Here is a 21,549-nt window from a genome sequence, read left to right as displayed (position 1 = left end):
CAGACAGGTGGGACTGTCAGATTCCTTCATTTCTGCACTGGAGGTTGGCTCCCTCGTTTCCTGCAGAAAGCCAGGGCGGTGATGGATGGCTTCGCTCCCCTCCCAAGGATTAGAGAACAGTGGCCTCCCTTGAAAGGGAGGATCCTGCTGATGTTTTTTTTTCACAGAAAAAAGTGTTTTGTCTTCTTTGTCTTCCTCTCTCCCCATCAAAGCTGAAATAATGCCTTGTCTTGCTGAGCTGCATGTTTCTCTGTGTTTGAAGTGGAAAGATAAAAATTGACCAATCTGGAATATAAGCTGGAGACAGCACATTCTCAGGCCTCATTTTCTCATGGACTGTAACACAGGGGGGTTTCAGTGGAATAACAACAAACTTAAATAGCCTGCTGTCATATACTTCCTGGTGAAATAGATAACTGTTGTTGTCTGGAGCTGCTAGAACTGCGTTCTGTTTCTCCAAATATGTTGGAGTTCTTCCATTGACGTTGGTGAGAGTAGGATTGGACACTTAAGTGATGTCTACCTCTGTCTCTGGTAGGTACCATTGTACCAGAGTACCATTGCTACTCTGGTTGGTGTCATATTTTCTGTCTAGTTTAATTTAGGATTCATCAGTCATTTGTTAGGCTCTGTGAAATAAATCATTGAACATATAATCCGAAATACCTGTACTTGAGCAAGTTAAAATTTGAAGGGAAGAGAAATTTGGAAAGGTTCCCAAATACTCGCTTCGGTAAATCCTCTGGTATTCTGTAACTGTATCTGTGAAATCCACTAAAATATATCACTGTCTTCTGTAGCAGAACTTTGTAAAGTAGAAAAATTAAAGACATTATGCATCTTGCTTACAAAGGATATGTTGTGAGAGCTTCTTAGCTATAAATATTCAGTTTGGTTTATGCTTTAACCTGAATTGCATTTTAATGAGAATGAATTACCCCACTTTTTCACTTGATTCAGGTTTGCTATTGTTTTTTTGCTGTTTGGTTTTCGTTGTTTTGTTTTTGTTTTTAAGATAAATGCTGTAAATGCCTTGTGAATTCTTTCAAAATAGAAATTGCTTGTTAAGTTATACCCAAAACATCCAAATTTTAACTCTGTAGAACTGATTAATATGAATGTTCATAAACTGTAAAGTGTGAAAGATTACACAAACCAAAATAGTGTAACATAAGACCTCAGTTTTATCTTTTTATTATCTTTTGCTTTTTTATTTCACATTTTGTATCTCTTTTGGTATGAAGGATTGGTAAAATGAGATAGCATGATGGCTGAATTATTCAGGATACATAAGTGTTTAACATACTTCTATGGACTCAAGGAATGCAGGTTAGTTTTATATTTGTTCCTTGCCAGAGGGGCATTTTGACACTAATTTAAAGATTGCTTTGTGTATTTGAAACTGACTTTTGTTGGCTTCTAACTCTGACTTAAAATATTCAAACTATTGTATTAGAAATGTTGTGGATGTCTCCATGCTCAGCATCTGTGCTGTTCTACTCTGGATAAATATATTAAATATTTACCATCAAAACCTCAGAAGGTATCCGTGCTTCAGCTCAAGACATTTTATTGATGTCTGCATCAAGATTTTCTTTTGGTGTATTTTATTTCTTAAAATGGATGTTGTCCTTGGGACACTTTTAAGATCCACTGTGTTTATGTAGCTGCCTAGTTCTCTTTTGGGGAGGGGGGAGGAAGCAATGCCGTTACAGTGATGGCATCTGTTCTAAATTTTCGTCCTTGAATAGAAATAGCAATATGGGTCTTTAACATCAGTGATTGTATACCAGTACTTAGAGCACAACAGTATTTAGTTTTAACTATCAGTATTTTTGAACTGCTTAAATATTGAATTCAAAATTGCATTTGATTTCTGGGAAGTTTGCAGCTAGAAGGAAGGCTTTAACAATGCTGTGAAATCATACTGATACAGATAATACAGTGTTATATCGACTGCTGTTTTAAGTAGGATAAAAATTTTCATTGGCATACAAGTACTTTATTATATTTACTTTTCAGGTAAATGGTGTGCGTGTATTTTTCATTGCAGTGTTTTCCTTCTGATCTGGTGTTCTTATATAAATTACCTTTTTGTGCTGTCTTTTGTCCAGTGATTTCTCCGTGGAAGTAACTTCGTAGTGGTACATAATTTACAGAAAAGACACTGACATAAGTTCCATAGCTAAAAACTTCTTCAGGGTTAAAAAAAAAGAAAAGAAAAAAATTGTAGCAACTATGTATATTAGTTTTCAATTTGGAATACATGGTGGCAAGTGCTGTGTGAATGTTTAGACTTCAAGTGTACAGCCTAATATTTTCTCCTGCCAAGAAGTGCTTTTGTTTCGAAACACTCTTGCTAGCTCACCAGTAGGCTGATGTAGCTGAAATGAGTCACACACTCAACTCATTGGATACACCTCAAAACAGGCAGGTGAGGTAGGTAGTGTTTACAATGCCCTGGTCTCCTACTTTACAGCTTTACCCTGTTCTTGTGTGAGGAAAACTAGTGTTGCCAAGATATTTTAAGGCTTACCATAGAAAATAAATACAAATTCGAGTATATAATCCTACTATGTAAAATGCAAAACAGTTACAAAGATTTGGAAAAGGTATAGGAAAATGCAAATAACAACACTGATAGAATTTGACAATACTGATGAGTTGATTTAACATCATGCTACTGAAACAGGTTTTTCTCCTAGTTCCTGTTACCCCCTGCTCCTTGGCAGTATTTGTTAGTTTTCTTGAGATTGGCCCAGTGAGGGGGCTGATGAGTACCACAGCCAGTACAAGGGAGGGAGGGTAAGAGAGCAGAGCTGTGATTTGAACCCTAGTGTTAAATCAGAATGATTGCTTGTCCTTTTCCAGCTTATTTGCAGTCTTTTCCTAAGAAGATTTTTTTTTTCTTGGTGGGTAGTAAATTTCTCAGGTTGCATCTGTTAGATAAACATCAGTAGAGAGCACTCGTTGCTGCTGGAACCTACTGGCTTACGCCCTCTTTCTGAGGTCCTGCAGATGGATCCAGAAAAATGTAATTTTTCCTCCTTGAAATCTAATCTTTCTTCTTCATCCAGGAGAGTGATGCTTACTGTGCTCAAAATAAACATTATTTCATTTTTTGAAAAATGTGTGTCTTCATTAGACCAAGTATTATCATAGACCAGCCATTTATATCCTTTCTTTCTTCAAGGAGGAATGAAATTTTCCCTCTCTTTGGCTTAGTGTTAATTTTTATTGTCATGTATCTCATGTTGGACCTCATACTCTGTTGACCAATGTGGTAACAGACATTTTTGTTTCCCATTTATTTGTTGGTGTAATTTATGTAGCTCATTACTAGCTTTTGATTAAGGGGATTTTGTTTAAAAGTAGACATCTAATGTTGTATTTTAATGAACAACATTTGTATCATTATCCAGAAGTGCTGAGGACCCAGAAATCGTGCTGAAGGTCATGAATAACTGCAGAAGCACAAGCTTTCTTTTTATCCATCTAACTAGGGACATATTGAAATAAAACTTTGATGACAGATATTTCAACAGCACCACCTCCCTGCCCGCCCTGCCGCCCCCCCCCCCCCCCCCCGCAAAAAAAAAAAAGGCAGAAAAAAAGGGCAGAAAAAAGTTTAGATGTAGTAATGTTATTTGTCTGGCCATCAGTCACTGGAATTTAAGATGTTTAAAAATGCAGTTACATTTTTTTCCTATGTTTCCATTTTTTTTGCATAGACTCAATCAGAGATTTTGATTCCATGAAAATGACAATGATTTTAGTTTGTTTTTTGGTAGCATTGTGTTGTGATTAGTATTTATTTAAAAAAACCCAACAAACTATTAAAGTTGAAACAGGAGTGCATTTCTCAACAGACACCAGAGAATCTGTACAAGAAAGGTATTATTACTACTCTGGCCTCAATCAGAGCCGTAAGCCACCTGAGACAAGAGACTCAAAATACATCTACTGAAAGCAGATTTAATTTTTCATGGCCAGGAATATTTTTCTTTTTATGGCAGTTCTAACATATCTTTTCAATATTGAGTTCATTCTATTAAGCAGAAAATTGTTTTCATCCTTTTCTTTAACAGGAGACTGAGACCTCTCACTGTCCCAGTGGTCTGGTCTATTTTTCCTGTTTTACACAAAGCATGGTTTGGACTGTAAAGGTCCTTGAACCAGATTAGGTTAAGTGGACAATAAATATTTAGAGTGAGATCAAAAATGTGGAGAAGGTATATACACTCCCATCTTCTACTACTGAGAAGCTTTATTATATTTGTTATACATATTTTAAAATGCCCATTGAATATTTTTAAATATGTATCTAATTGTTTTAAAATACACTGTTTAAAACATCCTATGCTGGTGATTTTTTGCAATTTTGTTACGCAGTGAGGAAAGAAATTCTTCTCCGATTTAACAAAAGATTCTTCTGAAGTAACTTCCACTTATTTCTTTGATTATGAGAAATTGTCAAATCATTCTTTGTTCACTTTCCCCCATCACCTGTTTCAGAACTGTTTTCTGTCTCTGTATGCAATCACTCCTTTTCCAAGCTGCAAATATCTCTACTTATAGAAGCCGTTACATGCTCTTTTTGTGCTTTTCTTCTCTGTAATCTTTATAGTTTTACTATAAATTTGATTTCTGTCATATACTAGATGGAAACTGCTTCAAGGAGGAGATGGGCACACCATAGATTCATAGACTGGGATGAAATTGTTTTCTGTTTGTTTCTTTATTTTTATATTTTTCATGCCTTTTCTCCTGTTGAATATGAGTGCTTTCAGGTAACTACATAGTTAGTCCAGCTTGTTGGTCTCTGGTTAATGTTGAGGACAACATCAGTGTGTTTCCCTGTGTGGTTATCTAGACTGAATTTCATTTGCCATTTTGTTATTCAGTGACACAATAGCTTTCTGCAACTTTTTGCAGCCAACTTTATTTTTTTACCAATAAAAGCTATCCTGAATAATTTTGCATCACTATCAAACTATTCTTTTTCAAGACAACTTAGTAACACAGATCCTATTATGTTATTTTTGTCCTTTTAATTCATGAACACTTTCTTGTTTGACAACTTAATTTTAGAGTCTTGCTTAGTGACCTTGTTAAAAGTGTTTGGACATTTGAATATTTAATATGCATTTACTAACATATGGGTAAGATCATGATTTCAAGATTTCTAGGCATTTCCCAATTTGATTGAAACTGTCCAGTGGGTTAAATGTTTCTGGAGTAGGGGACACGGACATAGTGGGGTATAACCTTTCCTGCCCAGATATCAAATGTGAATGTGAGAGTTTAATTTTCTTTGGAAATAAATATAAAAATACTGTGTGACTTGGTAATGACTGTTCTTGTCCACCTGCCATATACCATCAAGGAAACCAGCTCCTGGATTAAAGAGCATCAGTGGCCTCTGGAGCCTGTACTCACGTCATGCCTCTCCCTTTATTTCTGCAGCCTCTTGTTTTCTCCTGGAGATTATTATTTATTTATTTATTTTGCTTCTTACTTGAGAGCTGGAATTCACTGTCTTGCTGTCTACTGAACCCAGCCTTGATCTTACCCACATTCACTATCACCTTTTCATGTTGTTTTCTTTAAAAGTAAATCTAAAAGTATGATTTGAATCAGATTTAGGTTTTGGATACCATAAGAAGATGTGAACATATGAGAGAAGGACTTTATGTACAAAATTGGGATTCTAAACATGTTCCTGTTTAAACAAAACATCCTTATTCTGACTCTGCATTTCTTTGGAAGCTTCTAGCTCCTTTTGTGTTCAGCAAGTCAGTATTTCCCCCTATGTCAGTAGACTCCTGATATGTAGTTTCCTTCAACTTGAGCAGTTGAAAAGATTTTATACTTTTTAAGTCTTTGTCAGGCAACTGACTGTCATCACCTTCTACCACATGGGTATCTTCTGGGATAACTTTGTTGCCACGGCAATCTCCCATTGACAAGAGTTGTGCTCATTAGTACTTTATTGTGGCAGGCAATTATATTTCTGTGGCATAGCACTGAAGTCAGTGACCTCTTGTTGTTTATCTTGTGCTAACCGCAATCTGAAATAAAAGTCAAAGAAAAGACAGTAAGAATGCTAGGCAAAAAAAAGAACTGGACCGTGTATAGGATATGTGCAGTCATTAATGTGCGTAAGCATTATGTGTGCAATGGTGAAAAACAAAGTTTCTTAAACAATAATTCAACTTTTCAACGTGACCTTAAAATACACTCATTCACATTTATATAAGCTCTCAGGTTTTCTCCTAGAAAAGAAGTAAGCCAAATGCTATTTGTAGACTTAGTGACGTATATGTATGATTGGTACTCTTTTGTTGATCACCCAGGTCTAGTTTGTTGTTCTGATGTATTTTGCAGTTTCTTCTTGAGCGACAGAGTTCCAAATTCCCAGTGAAAGCGGACTGAGTGGGTACTGATTCTGAGCCGGACCATAGTCTTCACAGAGCAGTATGCACACTCAGATCCCACACTGTGATCAACGGTTACATGTCCTCGCCTTCCCCCATATCCTGTCATGTATGATTTGCCACAACAAGGATTTTTATAAAAAAAAAAACCCCTTAGTTCCTCCATCAAATAAAATAAGCTTTATACCTATAGCTCTCCTAATTATACCTTTCCTAATTAGGATCTTAGCCATCTCATCTGCTTAGCCTGGTCTTTATTTTCACCTTCTCTCTTGGCCTTGTGGGAAGACTCAATCTTGGCAGTTTTGGTATCTCTGCTCAAATTCTGTGGTACGGCAGAGCAGGCTGGGGACCATAAGGGATGTGTGTCAGGTTACTTCTTGGGAGTGAATGCCTGTGTAGTGGTATTTACCTGAACTCCAAGAAATATGCGCTTACACTAGCAATTAATCATAAAACTGACAGTAGCTTATGCAAGAGATGCTTAAATATGACACCCAGGAAAGTTTACGTTCTCATTTGGCACAAATGCATGCCTTCAAATTTACATGTTACTTCCCCATACATGGGAATTTCTGGGTTTAAAAGTCTGTTGGATCTGGAACTCTGATTCCTAGTTCCTAGTCTCTGGCCTTCCTACCTATGGGCTTACTGGGAACAGCAGAGGCGGGGGTTTGTATGAGGTATAAACACAAAAATTCAGGTGCCTTTCTGTAAGTTTGTGCATGTCTATTGCTGCATCGAGGTATCTAAGCTTCCCCGATAGCTGATGGAGACCTAGTCAGTAAACTCAGAGCATCCCAGAGAAGTTAGTTGAGGCTTAGTGTAGCTGGTCAGTTGAATCCCTTTTTTAGGCTTCATTGAACGTACTCATTACATCATCATCATTACCTGTGTATCTTAAGTACACAAGGTGCTTTTGTAGACATTTAAATTAAGAAATCTTAATCTCAGAATGGAAGCACTCTTGAATTTCTGAAAAAAAATGAGTTAGTCCTTTTGAATATTATGAAGGGAATGCTTTTTTATCATGTGAAATGTTAATGCAAGTAAGTGTGGATTGCAAATATGTTTGCATATTGCCAGTTTTTGTCCATTTTTCTTTGGTAGCTTTCACTGACATCAGGGAGGATTCAGTGTGGCAAATAAGACAAGGCCAAAGCTGTGTAGCCATGCTATTTTATACGGAAGGTATTTAGACATGCAAAAAGCATACAAAATCAAAGCTCAGTGATATGCATAGGGAAACCTGTAGGTTTTTCTAGGTTCAAGTTCTTTAGACAGCTTCCAGTACTATTGAAATAGATGGCAATTTTTCTGTGGCTAAATGGAAGCTGATTCTGAATGCCAAGAGGATGAAATAAAGTTCTTATGCTTAACTTACTGTAAGTGATCTCATTGACTTCAATAGAATAACTCATGAATTCAGCTAATTAAGCATGTAATCTTAAGTGCTTTATTGATTAAGGTCTTGATGCATGACTATAGGATGATAATAGAATGTTAGATACAGTCTAGAAAACAGTTTGTTTTTCTTCTTGGCTATTTTGAAGTAGTCAGTGTTTTTAGAGGAAGGCTTTATTAAAATGAACACCGTTCTTAAAGACCAAAGTCTGAAAGAGAATAACATTGCTATAGAAGAAGAGAGAAAGAAAAAATGCCTTCCTCACATCCATATGCTCTTTAATTTTCTGCATCTTTTAGATTCTGTACACAAATGACTTTCATAGCACCTTTCCGTAATTTCAAAGGTAGTTTAAAAACTAGGATCTCAGGCCCTCCTGTATTCCCTTTGTCTCTGAATTATGTTTGTATTTGCAAAAGTTCTCAGCAGTGCCCAGCGATAAGACACGGGGTTATGGGCACAAACTGACACATGTGGAATTCTGTTTGAACACAAGAAAACATTTTTGTCCTGTGAAGGTCATCAAACACTGGCATAGGTTGCCTAATTTATGGGGTTTCCATCCTTGTAGGTGTTCAGAAGCCAGCTGGACATGGTCCTAGACAACCCAGTCTAGATGACCCTGTTTAACAGAGTGATTAGACTGGATGATCTCGGGAAGTCCTTTCCAACTTAAATGATTCTGTGACTTACATTAGACATAATTAAAACAAGTACATATTGAGTAGGTGCTTCACATATGTTTTGCTTATGCAGATTAGGAAGTCAGGAACTGAGAATTTATCACATGCTTTTCAAAAAAGGAGTTGTCTTGCAAGTGATTTGAAGATATGTGTCCATGTTTTCTACTTGAGATACGCGTATGAAGCAATCACTAACATATTTCTGCCTTTGCTTCCACATATGCCATTGTCCATTATTACAACTTCCCTTATGCTGGTCTCATGCTTTCCTGCCTCACAATGAGGTGAATATCTAGAATGGCAAAGGTGAATGTCTTTCTGATGAGTGAGCTGTCAGAGGTTTCCGTGGCATGCTGAGCTGTCCATCTTCACTGTCATTTCACTGTTGCTTTGAGATAAAGCTTACCCAACAGAGAAAAGCTACATTCACCTGAATGAGTCTAATGATTTTACATGACTACATAACACTTTATGTTTGCATAAATGAAATTGCGTAAGTACACGCAAGGCAGTGAGCCTATGCTTTCATTGTCCTAAAGCAGCTGTGGAATTCCATGTTGTGAAGTTTTTTATAAAGCTGTCTTTGTACATGGAATATTGTTTTTTCCCTCTATAGGAAGTCTGCATGCGCAGAGGGGATTTTGCATAGCCATGTCTCCTCTTCTTGTGGAGATGTGAGGGAAACCATTTAGCCCATCTGTCTCGTGCTATACGCACAAGTAGTGGTCAGAGCGGGGATGCGCGTGTAGAGGCGAAGTATTATCAAGCATCACTCAAATGCAAGACGTTTTATTGCGTTCAATGTGGTATTAAATGACTTCCCATTACATAGCAAATAAATTATTGTAGGTGACCTTAAACACATCACCTGGTTCTATTTACAGTTACATTTTCCTGTTTCTCTAAAAGAAAAGTTAATGTCCTCTCAATGTTGAAACTCCTTTGTTAGTGCTACTTATGTGAGTAGGCCAACAGTTTCTAGATTAACTGATTTTATGCTTGGGTGTTTTTTTTTAATAAAACAGCATAGATAAAGGAAGAAATTTACTTAAGAAATACTAAAATCTTGTTCAAAAAGCCTTGTGCGCTTTTGCTTTACTAATGTGCTTATCATCCTAGATATTCGGTAAAGTAGGCTATATTAGTTAAATATATCAGATTTTAATCTCCTTTGACTATTGTTTCAGTTGGTGCTGAGTGTATGGCTCTTGTCTGAAAATTGTACTCCACACTTTCTGTTGACTTAATAGGTATTCTCTGTTTACTTAGACCTAACTTAAGTCCTCTGAGTGATCACATCCCAAAGTATCACTACTGGATGCGACACTGTTGGAACTTAATTCTGTTATTTTCATAGTCTGAGTCACACAGATTCACATAAGCCAGGTGCTTAAAATAAGTAACCTCAGTGCTTCTGCAAAGTAGGTGATTCTCTACATACAGTATTGTTATATGTTGTAGCCTATCTTAGTTCAGTTATTCCTGGTTTACCTCAATTAAGTTGTGCCAGTGTCTGTGTAACATACTGTTTATTTTCAGTTACTAAATTTCATTTTATAACTGCTAACACGGTAATATAAAACTAGTATGTGAAAGTTGGAGACGTTAATTTTAGCTATACACAATGAAAATTCTGTTAGCCAGATGATGGTTATAGTAATAGATAACTGTAAGCTTGTCTTCAGGGCATTTGTTCATGACAAACTGTTCCGCTGTTGATAAAAAGTACCTTTGTGATGCACGGAGAAGCACAGATCCAAACTGGAGTGCTGCTGTCAGCTGTGTGGCTTGCACAACCACGTGGATTTTACTTAGCAAAAGGAGAGTAAGCTTCCTTCATTACTTTAATTTTTTTTTGTTACTATTAGACCTTAAACACTTGAAAAAAGTTTTCAAACCCATTGTAAGCATCCTTTTATGCAACGTAGTAAAATAATCACTACTGTCTTTCCAGGGTGTTAATTTAAAATTGATTCAGTGTAAGTTTTACTTAACACGTTTCACCTTTTCTGCCTTTAGGTACTATTTTAAACAAAACAAAACAAAAAAAAAAAAAAAAGCAGCAAGGGAAGTATTCTTATCTGAAACTTATTTGAGCATACTGATTCAGGGTTTTTTTTCTCATAGCCCATTTCTCATAATGTTCTTTAAATTTGAGTTAGTGGATATGGTATTCTGCTTGTGTTTCTTTGCAGGGACTTTCCTGTGTAGGCTATGAGCAGGGATGCAGAGTCAGTGTGTAATTCAGAATCGCTGAGGAAAGGAGCAGGAGCACAACAGGAACTTTGCAGGACACCCCTGCAATGCAGGGTAGAGCTGTTCCTTCCCACAGAGCCCTTCCTTGCTGAGCTTCACTTATGTGTCTTATGTGAGATTAAGCTACAAGTTCAAGTTTAGTATTTTAAAACTAGAATCTACTTGGTTCTCTTTTCTCAAGCTCCTGTTGTTAGTTATGCAGGTTATTGGTGCCCACAGAAGTGAACGCTAACAACTAAACCATGACTACCGTTTGATTTTTTCCCTTTTGTTTCTAATGACTTATTGTTGTAGTTAAAACCAGAACAAATGTAAAATAATGGTAACATGTACAGTTCTCTGGTTCCTTGTTTTAAATTTATTAAAACATCCATAGCTAACACAGGGTTGATATATATTACCTTAATATGAGAATCCATGATGTTTCCAACTTTGAACAGTAAAAATTTACAATCAGAAAAAACACTTCATCAGAAGTGTTCATAATAAATTTAAGATGAACAGTTGAATAAAAATGCAAGCATTTTGTTCCTTCTCTAAATGAACAACATTGGAAATAATACTGAATATATGGTTTGTATTATTGTGCATAATACATTTCTGAATAGCAGAACTCCATCTAGGTAAGAAACAAAATAAATCACCATAAAATAGACTTGAAATTCAGAAATGTACAGAAAGGTACAGTTGATACCACTTTACAAAACAGGGTAGCCTCACTACTTTATGTTAAATAATTTGTACATATTCATGATAAAATTCATCTTTGTACTGCAGAACATTCTACTACACTGAAGATTAGTAGGTTGACGTGTGTAGATTGACCTGATTTGCTTCCAAGCAGACAATTTTAGTGACAAAGCTTTTAAGCAGCCAGCACAGGAAATGTATTAAGCTTTCAGAATAATTTTAACTCTTTTCCACTGTCTAAGATGTAGTATCTAAATTGAAACGCAACCTTATTAGGGGAAAGAAAGGACAAACAAGTATTCAAAAAATCCAGTAAAATCCAGTAAAAATAGCTTCTTTATAGTAGCGTAGATACTTGTTAGGGGGATTATGAAATCAGTATAATTACTGTTTGTTTCTGGAATACACAACATCATTAGAATTACATGAAATATTAAGAACCTTATCTTCTTTTGTCTCTCCAGTGCTTTAGCTCCTGGTAATGATCACTTCTTCCTTAATATTCTGGTCTTTCTTGTTTTCCTGATATATGACAGTCTTGTGCTTTGCTCTGCCACTTGCGTTGCCCTTGACTGTCTATTTTGAGAGCTATTCTGCCCTTTCTTCCAGTCTCACAGGGGTTCTTGGTCCTTTTTTACTTTTCCTTCTCCATCCTATTCATGGGTGATCTGAGAATTTCCTACAACTTCACTGTCAGCTTTTGCTGATCATTTGCATATCTACTTTCTTTTTTTTCTGATCTGACTCCCTTAGTTAAGATGTGCATTTCGGAGTGTCTGTATAAGAGTTCTCCCTAGATAGCTGATGACAATTACTGATACCAAGAATTATTCTTTTTCCTCCCGAAGGCTCTCTGTTCTCTTATTTTGTAACTTTTTGTAGTAGATCCTGCATAGGATTTTTTGTTCAACATATTTTTCTTTCACATTTTCCAGGCTATCTGTACTCTACTTTCCCCTCACAAAATTTCGAAAACCCCAACTCTTATTCTCATTTTGAATTTTTTGTCTAATATGGATCTCTGTAAATCAGATAGAATATGTAATTTGCTGCTGCTGTCATTACTCAGATCTTCCATCATTCAGTTCCTTCATTTTCTTGTCATTTTTCTCTGTAAGTATTCTTGTGGGTACCCAATTTACTTTTTTTTTTTTTCCCCAGCAGTAGTTGAGGAATTACTGATCAGAAGATTCCAACTATTTCAAAGTGTGTGTAAAGCTGTGCTAAATCTTGGCTGTTCTGTGCTTAATTGGAATTAATATTTTTTTAGTGTGAAACTGAAATAAAATGTTGCAGTATGTAGGTGAATATGAAGAGGCTCTAAAGTGATGCCTAACATGGCATCAGTTATCAACAGTGGTTTTCAAATTAAATCTGATTTCTTCCGTCCTCTGGGCTGTCATTAGCAAGCATTATTCCACTAAATCTCTGCTGCCTTTAGCTGTCAAGATTCATTTCAAAACAATAAAAAATTTCAGCATAAGAATCTTCAGTTTAGCACTGCTTCAGAAAGTAAGTTGTCCTTCTGATTATTGAGATCTCTGTTCAGAGTATAGAACGTACACTAGAAAGTGCAAGTTTTGAAATATTAGGTTGTTATACTGGTTATTCTAAACAAGTATACAAATCAGTTATTGCTAGTAAAACCAGCACATTTTAAGTTAATGAATTAATTCGGTACTACTGTATCTTTTGTAAAAAAAAAAAATTGTCTAGTCTATTCACCTCTTTGAAAAGATATGTCTATGAAAGTATATTTGTTTGTATATTCAACATTTTTGGCTACGCCCTAATCTGTTTTCACTGTGTGTTTAATAAAACAGTTAAATTTGTACATGGGAGTCAGAAAGAGTCATTTCAGGTAACTCAATTGTCTTCAATAGTTTTCCATAGGTAGTAATATCTTTCAGTGAAGCTAAAAATCAAAACAAATGTCTCTAAAGCACTCACTCAAGACTAAGTATAATGTCTGAATGACAACCTGAGCATCATTACTGTGCTGTGATACTGTCGGGACTTTGTAAACAATGAAAGAATTTACAAATAAGATGAAAATAGCTGTTGTGGGAAACAAATCTTTCTGAGATGGTGACTCCATCTGCTGTTGCAGTTTTTGAAGCCACGACTGTGGTGTGATTGAAAGAAGATAAATTCCAATTCAAACTGGTAGTACTTGCATTAAATGATGGACTTGTATTTTTCCACTTTTATTTTAAAAAGTTTATTGTAAGAAAGAATTGTGTTCATTATACAGATTTCTCAATTCATATTAACTGGGATGTTTGAGAAATACTGAGTTCATGCAGTCGGATAGAAGCTGAATTGTGTGTTGCCAATGGCAAAAGTTTGTCATTCATGTGTGCTGACAGAGGCTGCCAAAAATGCCTTTGAGGGGAGCTTCGTTTGAAGGTAGCTTTTGAAATGAGATAAGAAAATATTTATTGTTGTAAATTATTTTTTTAGCTGCCTCTGGTTGAACACTCCAAAACTAGTAATTCATGAAGTTGAACAATACCCTTTTCTGCAACGTTTACAGGGTGCTATATGCTGAATTTCGGCACTATTGTTTTGAACGGTTGACTATTATTATACTAAGGATACATCAGCCATCTTTAGTAGAGTAGTAAAGTACACTTGTATTTGGTTGATTACTGAGATTTCTTTTTATTCCAGCTGCAGGAGTTCACAGTGCTTGAATTTCACCCTGGCTATCTTTTATTTCTCCATTGTCTTAATCAGTACTGACAATTCACCCACCTTTCTTTCTTGTTTCCAAGTCCTCTAATTGCAGCCTTCATTTTAATTTTTTTTTTCTTTTTTCCTTCCCCGTGAAATTAAAGATGTTTTCTTATTCTAGAACCATTAAGCTGTTGTTTAAAAAACATTTTTTACAGCCATGGAAATGAGACCTTCCAATCTTGTGTTAATACGCATGCTGCTAGTTCTGCAGCTTTGTACTTGCATGTGCTCATGGGCAGTATCCCTGCAATCATGTGAGGTGATCTTGCTTGTATAAATTAGCATATGCAGCTCATGAATTCATCAATTCCCATTTTGATATGCTGACACCCTCTAGGTTGCTTGGATTCTTTATTAGGCACTTTTTTCCGAATTCTTCTCTTGAGAAGGAAGATTTAGATGCAAGTCTGCATATACATGCAGCAGATGCAGGTCTGCATTTTGGGTTGCAATAGTGCAGTTCTGGAGCAAATTCCCCCTTTCTCCTCACTTGCCTTCTATTGGTTTGGTTCATGGAATAGTTTTGGTCTTAATTCCTTTCTCAGGAAATTTAATGGCAGCTTTTCTTTCAGCTACACACCAAAGAGGTTCCAACACATAATATCCCCTAACTTGGGACATACATGTTTCAAGGCAGTGACTTGGACAACTTCGAACCACATGAATGGTGGGAACATAGTGTTTGAGGGCTCAAGGCTAGGTCTAGTCTGAAGTAAAATCCAAAACTAAATTGAGTGTGAAGACAAATGCAAATCCAACTGCACTCACTGTAGCTGTAGAAGCCTCAGCCCAAACTGCTCAGATCTTCTCATGATCTCTATTGCAGGTGTAAATGCAGACAGGAGCTTTCAGATAACCCTGTTTGGTCCATCTCATGTAGACCTGGATTAAATAGGCACTATCTCAAGTCCAGTCATGCATTTTGTTATTATATAGAGTTTATCGGTCTATCAGATAGCTCTTAGTCTGTATCTAACATTATTCAGTAAATCTTCAACACCTGCTGAAAAGATTAAAAGTTGCACACGTTTTTTTATAGTAATTTCAGATTATTTGTGCTTGGTTAACAAAAGTTCAAATACACCTAATTTTGCTGTCGTTCCTGTATCATGATAGACTCATGGGGTATCATTTTACAAGATAAAATTAATCATGTATTTGTGCAACCATAAATCAGAACCTAGTCATTGTTTATTATCATTAATATGGAAAATAGTGTTTGTATAGAAAATTTTCAAGTTTTGTCATAATAGACTTGAAAATGAGGAGGACCTGTCCTTCACAAGCTCCAGAGTTGAAAATAAGGACCTATCCTTATTCCTACTTAAGTACCATAGAAGTCCATTCTGCTACTAACCTCGTATTCTTATCTTTCCCTACCGCAAGGTGAGATTGCTTATGAGAGGATGGTTACACTTGTGCTATAGCTGTACCACTTCACAGATTAATTCTATTCATGAATAGCTTGTGAATCATCATCTAAAATATAAAATTCAGTAGAACTCAGTGGAGGGAGGAATAAAGCAATGTTTATATAACGTTATGACTCCCAGAACAACAAATTCAAGAAGGCAAAATTATAATAGAATATTTCCTTTTCTACAATTCTTTGAATAAGACCTGTTAACAACTTCCAGACATGTTTGGTCAGTTGTTTCATCTTTTGAATTTTCTGGATATTTCTAATAGAAGACAGAACTACAGGAGTATGTTTATAATTGCCATCATCCTAATTCAGTGTGCTTCAGTTCATTTTCCGTGGAAATTTGCATTGGAGAGATGTGATGTTGGTGATTTTCAGTTTAAATGCAGTAGCATCCACTAAGGAGATTGCAGTACCTACTTTTTTAAGGGTTGTGTATGTTGTTGAAACTGATTGATTGTGTTAGTCTAATCAAACTGTCAAAGCAATCCTTCTTACAACATTCTTCTTCATAAACCCATTAAGCATTTGAACTTGTGTTTTATGCCTTTTCCATAGCACAAAGTAAGCATCATTTGCAGTCAAAGGGAAAAGGATTTAGACATGAGAATACTCAGAAAGGTTTAACTGGCAAACTGATTTGTAACTTTGAGAAATGAACAGGGAAACCCATATAATGCTAGTTGCTCATCAACAGTGATTAAATTATAGTTAATAAACTTACAGTTGATACTTTAAAAAGAACTTTTAAAAAACGGGTATGTATTTTCCAGACCTTTTAATACAGCATTTCAACCAAAGATACTTTTCTTTCTGAGGATAGGTGATTAGCAGTGTTTTGTATAAAGTCCACTTTATATTCCTGTGTGATGGTCTCTCAGCCAGCAGGTTATGTTATATTTAAATACAGAGGCTCATTATAAGAGGTTCATTTCTAATTTTACTGTGAGGTTGGGTTTTTTTTCTACTGACTAAAATGAGATATTTTTTTTTTAGAGGGGAGTTTGCTAAGAATTCCAGAAAACTTTGTTAATATCTAGAAGTAACTAGAAAATAACAGCATCTTTAGCGTTGTTTGAGATAATTCTGTTTAAAGTTTAACTACACAGAACTATTTCTTGTGTATTTGAAAACGTCTTTTTTTACCCTGTTTCTTTGAAAATACTCAAGTCCAGTATCATCTTTTGTTAGATTTGTTTGGTATTAAGATTGAGTCAACTGTAATTAGCTTTATTTCTAACTGGTAAATCTATTAAAAATTAAAAAAGAATTCTTAGTGGGACTGATGATTTCGGGGTGGGGAGGATATAAAAGAAAAAGGGTGTCTTAAGTGTCATTTTATCCTAGTATACTTCAGATATACGTAGTTACTTTAACTCCATTTGTCATTACTTTCTGTTGACTTACATGGCTTCAGAGCCAGTGAGCATAGAGGAAACAGTAGCAGTTATAGTGATTCATTATTAAACATGAAATTGGAGAAAAGTTGCACGGAAATATTGGTGTTGGGGAGAAGATTAGGCTTTAAAAAAAAAACCCAAAACACTGAACACATTTCAGGATAATGTGCAGTTAAAGTATCTTTGGTGAACTGTTTGGGTTTTTTTTTTCCTGGTTTCAGATTAAAATACAGTTTTAAAATTGATGAACAGAAAACTGCATACATCTGTGCTATCTGGATTTATGTTACATGGATGTTACATATTTAGTTTTGAACGTGTCATTTAGTATCTTCACAAGTGATTGGGAAAACAAGGTTGACTAACAGAATAAAAAGCCTGCAGCTAGTAACAGCTCATTCAGAGTAAGCGTGGAAGTGAACTCACGAACCAAGAAAAGCAGAAGGGCAATCTGAGACAGCGTATACAGCAATGAAATGGCACTTGACAGTCCCATTCATGTAAGAAAGATATGGGGAGAAAAAGGAAATTATTTTTATGTACATATTCATTTAACTTGAGCTGTGTGTTGCCACTTAGGAACAAGAACTTGAGGTAATAATACTTGTGTGAAAACATTAGCATGGAGAGTGAAAGCCTAATTTTGCCTTTATGTAAATCCATGGTGTTCCTGTGGAATGGGGTTGAGGTTGGACGAGGTCAAGAATGAGGGAAAATGAAGACTTGCTTCTTCTGATGACTCCTTAGCCTGGGGAAAAAAATACTGAGAGGGGAACATAGTACAGGTGTTCAAAATATGCATGGCATAGGGAAAAGTTTAATTACATTTAAGAACAGGTGTCGGGTTCAAACCTAAGAGGATACTTCTCTACAGAGCATGCAGTTTAATTGTGGAACACTTTACCACAAGGCTCTGTGCGTCCTGAATTCTATAGCAATTCAAGAAGTGACTGAGCAACTTTGTGACAGAAAAATCCATCGTTAGGTATTGAAACTGATTCCAACATCTGGCTTGAGAAATCTCTGTGCCAGGATGCTGGAGGATGGGAAGAAGCTACCTAACACCTGTCAAAGATAAGATACTCAAGCTAGAGATTCTTTTAGAGTAGCCATGCTGGGACACTGAAGCTATGTGGCAACTTTTGGCCACTTTCCACATAATAAAATACATTTACCTAAGTTCTCCCAAACTAACTGGACACTTGTAAACTTTCTCAGATGTACCATATAGCCATAGGTTGTCCTAAAGAGCAGAAGGATAACTCTAGAGACCATAGAAAAGTTGAAAAATAAGTTACTTCTAACATTGTACAAACTCCATGTGATAAAGGACGTCTTTCATCTGCAAAGCACTGTGTTTTTCATGCTAACATCATGGTTGAAATGGTTCATGTTGCATTTAGGGTCTAAAGTCATACTGAGAAATGTCAAGTGGACACGCAGAATTAGGCAGCATTTTTCCCTTAACAGTATTTACTAACTTACAATATTAGTAATGAAGGCTTTCTGCTAATTTACTCATTTAAATAGAAAGATGTAAAATGTTAGATATTGATACCTGCATTTTCCACATAAATCTTGAATTGCTTTTAAAAACAATATTCTGAAATGTGCCATCCTTTGGGGGTTTTGTAAATATTTTTTTTCTGCTGTTCCTTCCTCATAAATTTTATTTGACCACTTGGCAACATCACCCACTAGGGAATGTTAACTTCCTCATTTAGTCTCCAGTTAAAGGAGGAGAGCTGGTGTCTTCATTCAGTCTGGTTCAGCAGGTTGCTTGATTTCCTGACAAATAAATTAGCAAACTGAAGTGTTAAGAAAGAGATCGATACAAATATTTTACATAAAATCTGATTTGTATTACAGGTAAATTACATCTTTGTTTTCCAGTTAAGCCAAGAAAGCCTTTAATTAGGTAAACAGCTATTCCTCAAAACTGTGTTGTTAAATGCGTTAATGATAGGTAGACCTTTTTGTGTGAATAAACTCTTTCTCAAAGTACAAGGTAGTTTTTTTCAGGTGTTAGTATTGCTTACAGAGACAAGGACTGATTTTTGTTCATCTGCTTCCGTCTTCACTGCTTCCTTCTCCTGGTCTCAGACAAACATCAGATTTGGCCTCCAATGTTTCTGGTAATCCAGTTGCTAATTGTTTATATTTTATTTAGTTCCACATTCTTGCAAGGTAGATATCAAAGACATTTTATCCTTCACAAAACATCAATATCAGTCCTAGGAGGGACATGTATTTGGAAATAAATATTTAATTTTAAACATGTTAGATTTACACTATGGACAAGACATATTGCTTAAAAGCATTAGCAAAAACTAATGTTATTCCTTTCAGCAGGGAAGCAGAGAGGTAGTGGGGAGGACGAAGTGTAGGAGGAATGAGTTGTCTTCTATTTAATACTTCTAAATAAAATAGTTGTGTTAACATGCTTTGATCCCTTAAAGAACTGATTGTGAAATCAAGGGAAATTAAGGAAACTGTTATCTTTTTGAGTAATTTAAAATAATGTAGAATTTTTTTTCCGTTTTGTTCTGTTATGTAATAACTGAATAATGCATTATTAGGTTTTCCATCATATTGCTTAGTCTAAGGCATTAACAGAAAATTATGCAAAGTCAGAGTAATGTTACAGGTGCTTTTACTGTAGTAAATTTTAGACCCTGCATAGGAATTTTTTAGTGAGGAATTTAACGGTTACTTCAGTATTAAAATGTAATGGATATCTCTTTTCTTTTAGATGTGTTTGAATTTATATTTGTACGATTTAAGCTGCCTTATGTATTTTATCATCTTGGCTTTTTTCAGATTAATCAACTCCTTGCTATTCTTTTTTCTAGTGTCACTTCCAAAAATTCTGCTATAAAAGCAGACTTTGTGGAGTTAAATCTTCATTGAAAGTTTTACTCACCAGTGCAGTAGTTTTAATTTTTTTTTTCATTTCCCCCTTATTCTGCTTCATTGGTTTTAGGATTCAAAATAAGTCCTGATCCAGAGAACTCTTCATATTTCTAAAGAGTTCTTTGTAAGTATGAAGATGAGCACATGTGCAAGTATGCATACCTGTACTAAAGCTACAGGCTTAATACCATGCTTAATTCTGAAACTGATGCCCTGCATTTCGTTAAACTTGTGTTAAACCGGTGCGTTAACAACCTTGAGAGGTCTTTAGCTCATCAAGCATGCGTCATCTTGCAATCTACCTTTGGCACTGCCTAGTTCTTTTGGATAATGTTATTTACTGAAACCAGGTGTGAGCTATGAGCACATCCTTATTCTGCTGTCAGTGGGGGGGGGGTTGGACTTGCAGTATCTTGGCTGCCTTTCGTTTCTTTCTTTCTGCCCATGGCTGTGAGGAGGGTCCTGTTCTAACTTAGCTTTATTGTTCATTAGACATAAATAAGTTTAAGCAAGGCATAAGGAGCTGGGCAGGACTGGGCAGTTCTGTGTCACACAGTTGTGAGAGAAGGCAGGGGGTGGCTGACTGGCCTTGTTAGAAGCAATCATTTCTGGCCCCTTTCCACATGTGATGTGATTCAGTTTTACTGCCTGCATGTGCTAATAACTATTTGTCAGGATATAATTAGTATAATAGAATAGAATTGAGTATTTCAGTTGCAGGGGACCTACAAAAATCATCTAGTCCAACTGCCTGACCAATTCAGGGCTCACCAAGTTATGGCAAGTTTTTGTTGCTCACCTAGAGTTAAAAAAAGGCACCTCTAACTGATTTCTGTTGATGCCTTCTCTTCCTTATATTACTGGGAAAGGGTTTTACCAGAATGCTGTGTTCTAAAGTCTAGCAGCACTGCAGATGCAATTTTAGCTGTATATTTTCACTGGGAAAGGTGTTTTGGAGAGCTCTATCCTGACTTGATCTTTTACAAGCATGATTGAGAGGTGCGGGAGAGAATATATAAAACATTCCTACTGGAAAAGTTGCTGTTTATATCACTGGATCATTGTAGTTATTCATTAAGTTTTAATGTTCTCCAGTGTGCTGAGATGTCAGTTCATGTTCTCAAAACAGCGTTCGGAAGCCCCGTTCACTTGCCACATCAATGCCTTATTCCCGAGAAGGGCACAGAGATTTTCCTCTGCTTCTCCAAGCAGGAGCTGGTGCTGACAGATACTTCACAGTAGAGAGATGTCACTGTATTCCTGTTTGCTCTAAAATGGACTGTATAGTGCACTATGGAAATAATCTGCTTCTGGCCAAATAACACAAAGGCATTTCACAGTCTATAGCACCATCCTTTTTCTTCATCCTTAGCACAACAGCACAGGAATTTAAATAAGCTCACACAGAAGGAAGATTATTTTTATTTAATCTAAAAATTGTAACCGAGGGGGGAAAATCAGAGTGTTTTAGTGAATGTAAGGAAATAGAAGCATAAACACTTTGGTTTTGAGATTATGGAGTATAAAATTTACAGAATGAAAGGACTTGCAGTCTAGTGTTGATTTAAAAGAGAATGCCTTAAAAAGGAATGAGTTTTCCTAG

The 21,549-nt window shown here is 35.9% G+C and overlaps 1 protein-coding gene across 2 annotated transcripts in view; it reads left to right on the top strand.

Annotated features, from left to right (window-relative positions):
* TBC1D22A (TBC1 domain family member 22A) overlaps window positions 1-21,549 on the top strand; it is a 180,871-nt gene that overhangs the window by 105,942 nt on the left and 53,380 nt on the right. The window lies entirely within an intron of this gene.

Source organism: Falco punctatus (genome assembly GCF_963210335.1).
Source record: "Falco punctatus genome assembly, chromosome: 6".
NCBI lineage: Eukaryota > Metazoa > Chordata > Aves > Falconiformes > Falconidae > Falco > Falco punctatus.
The sequence above is the reverse complement of the archived record's forward strand: the minus strand, read 5'-3'. Positions and strand labels throughout refer to the sequence as shown.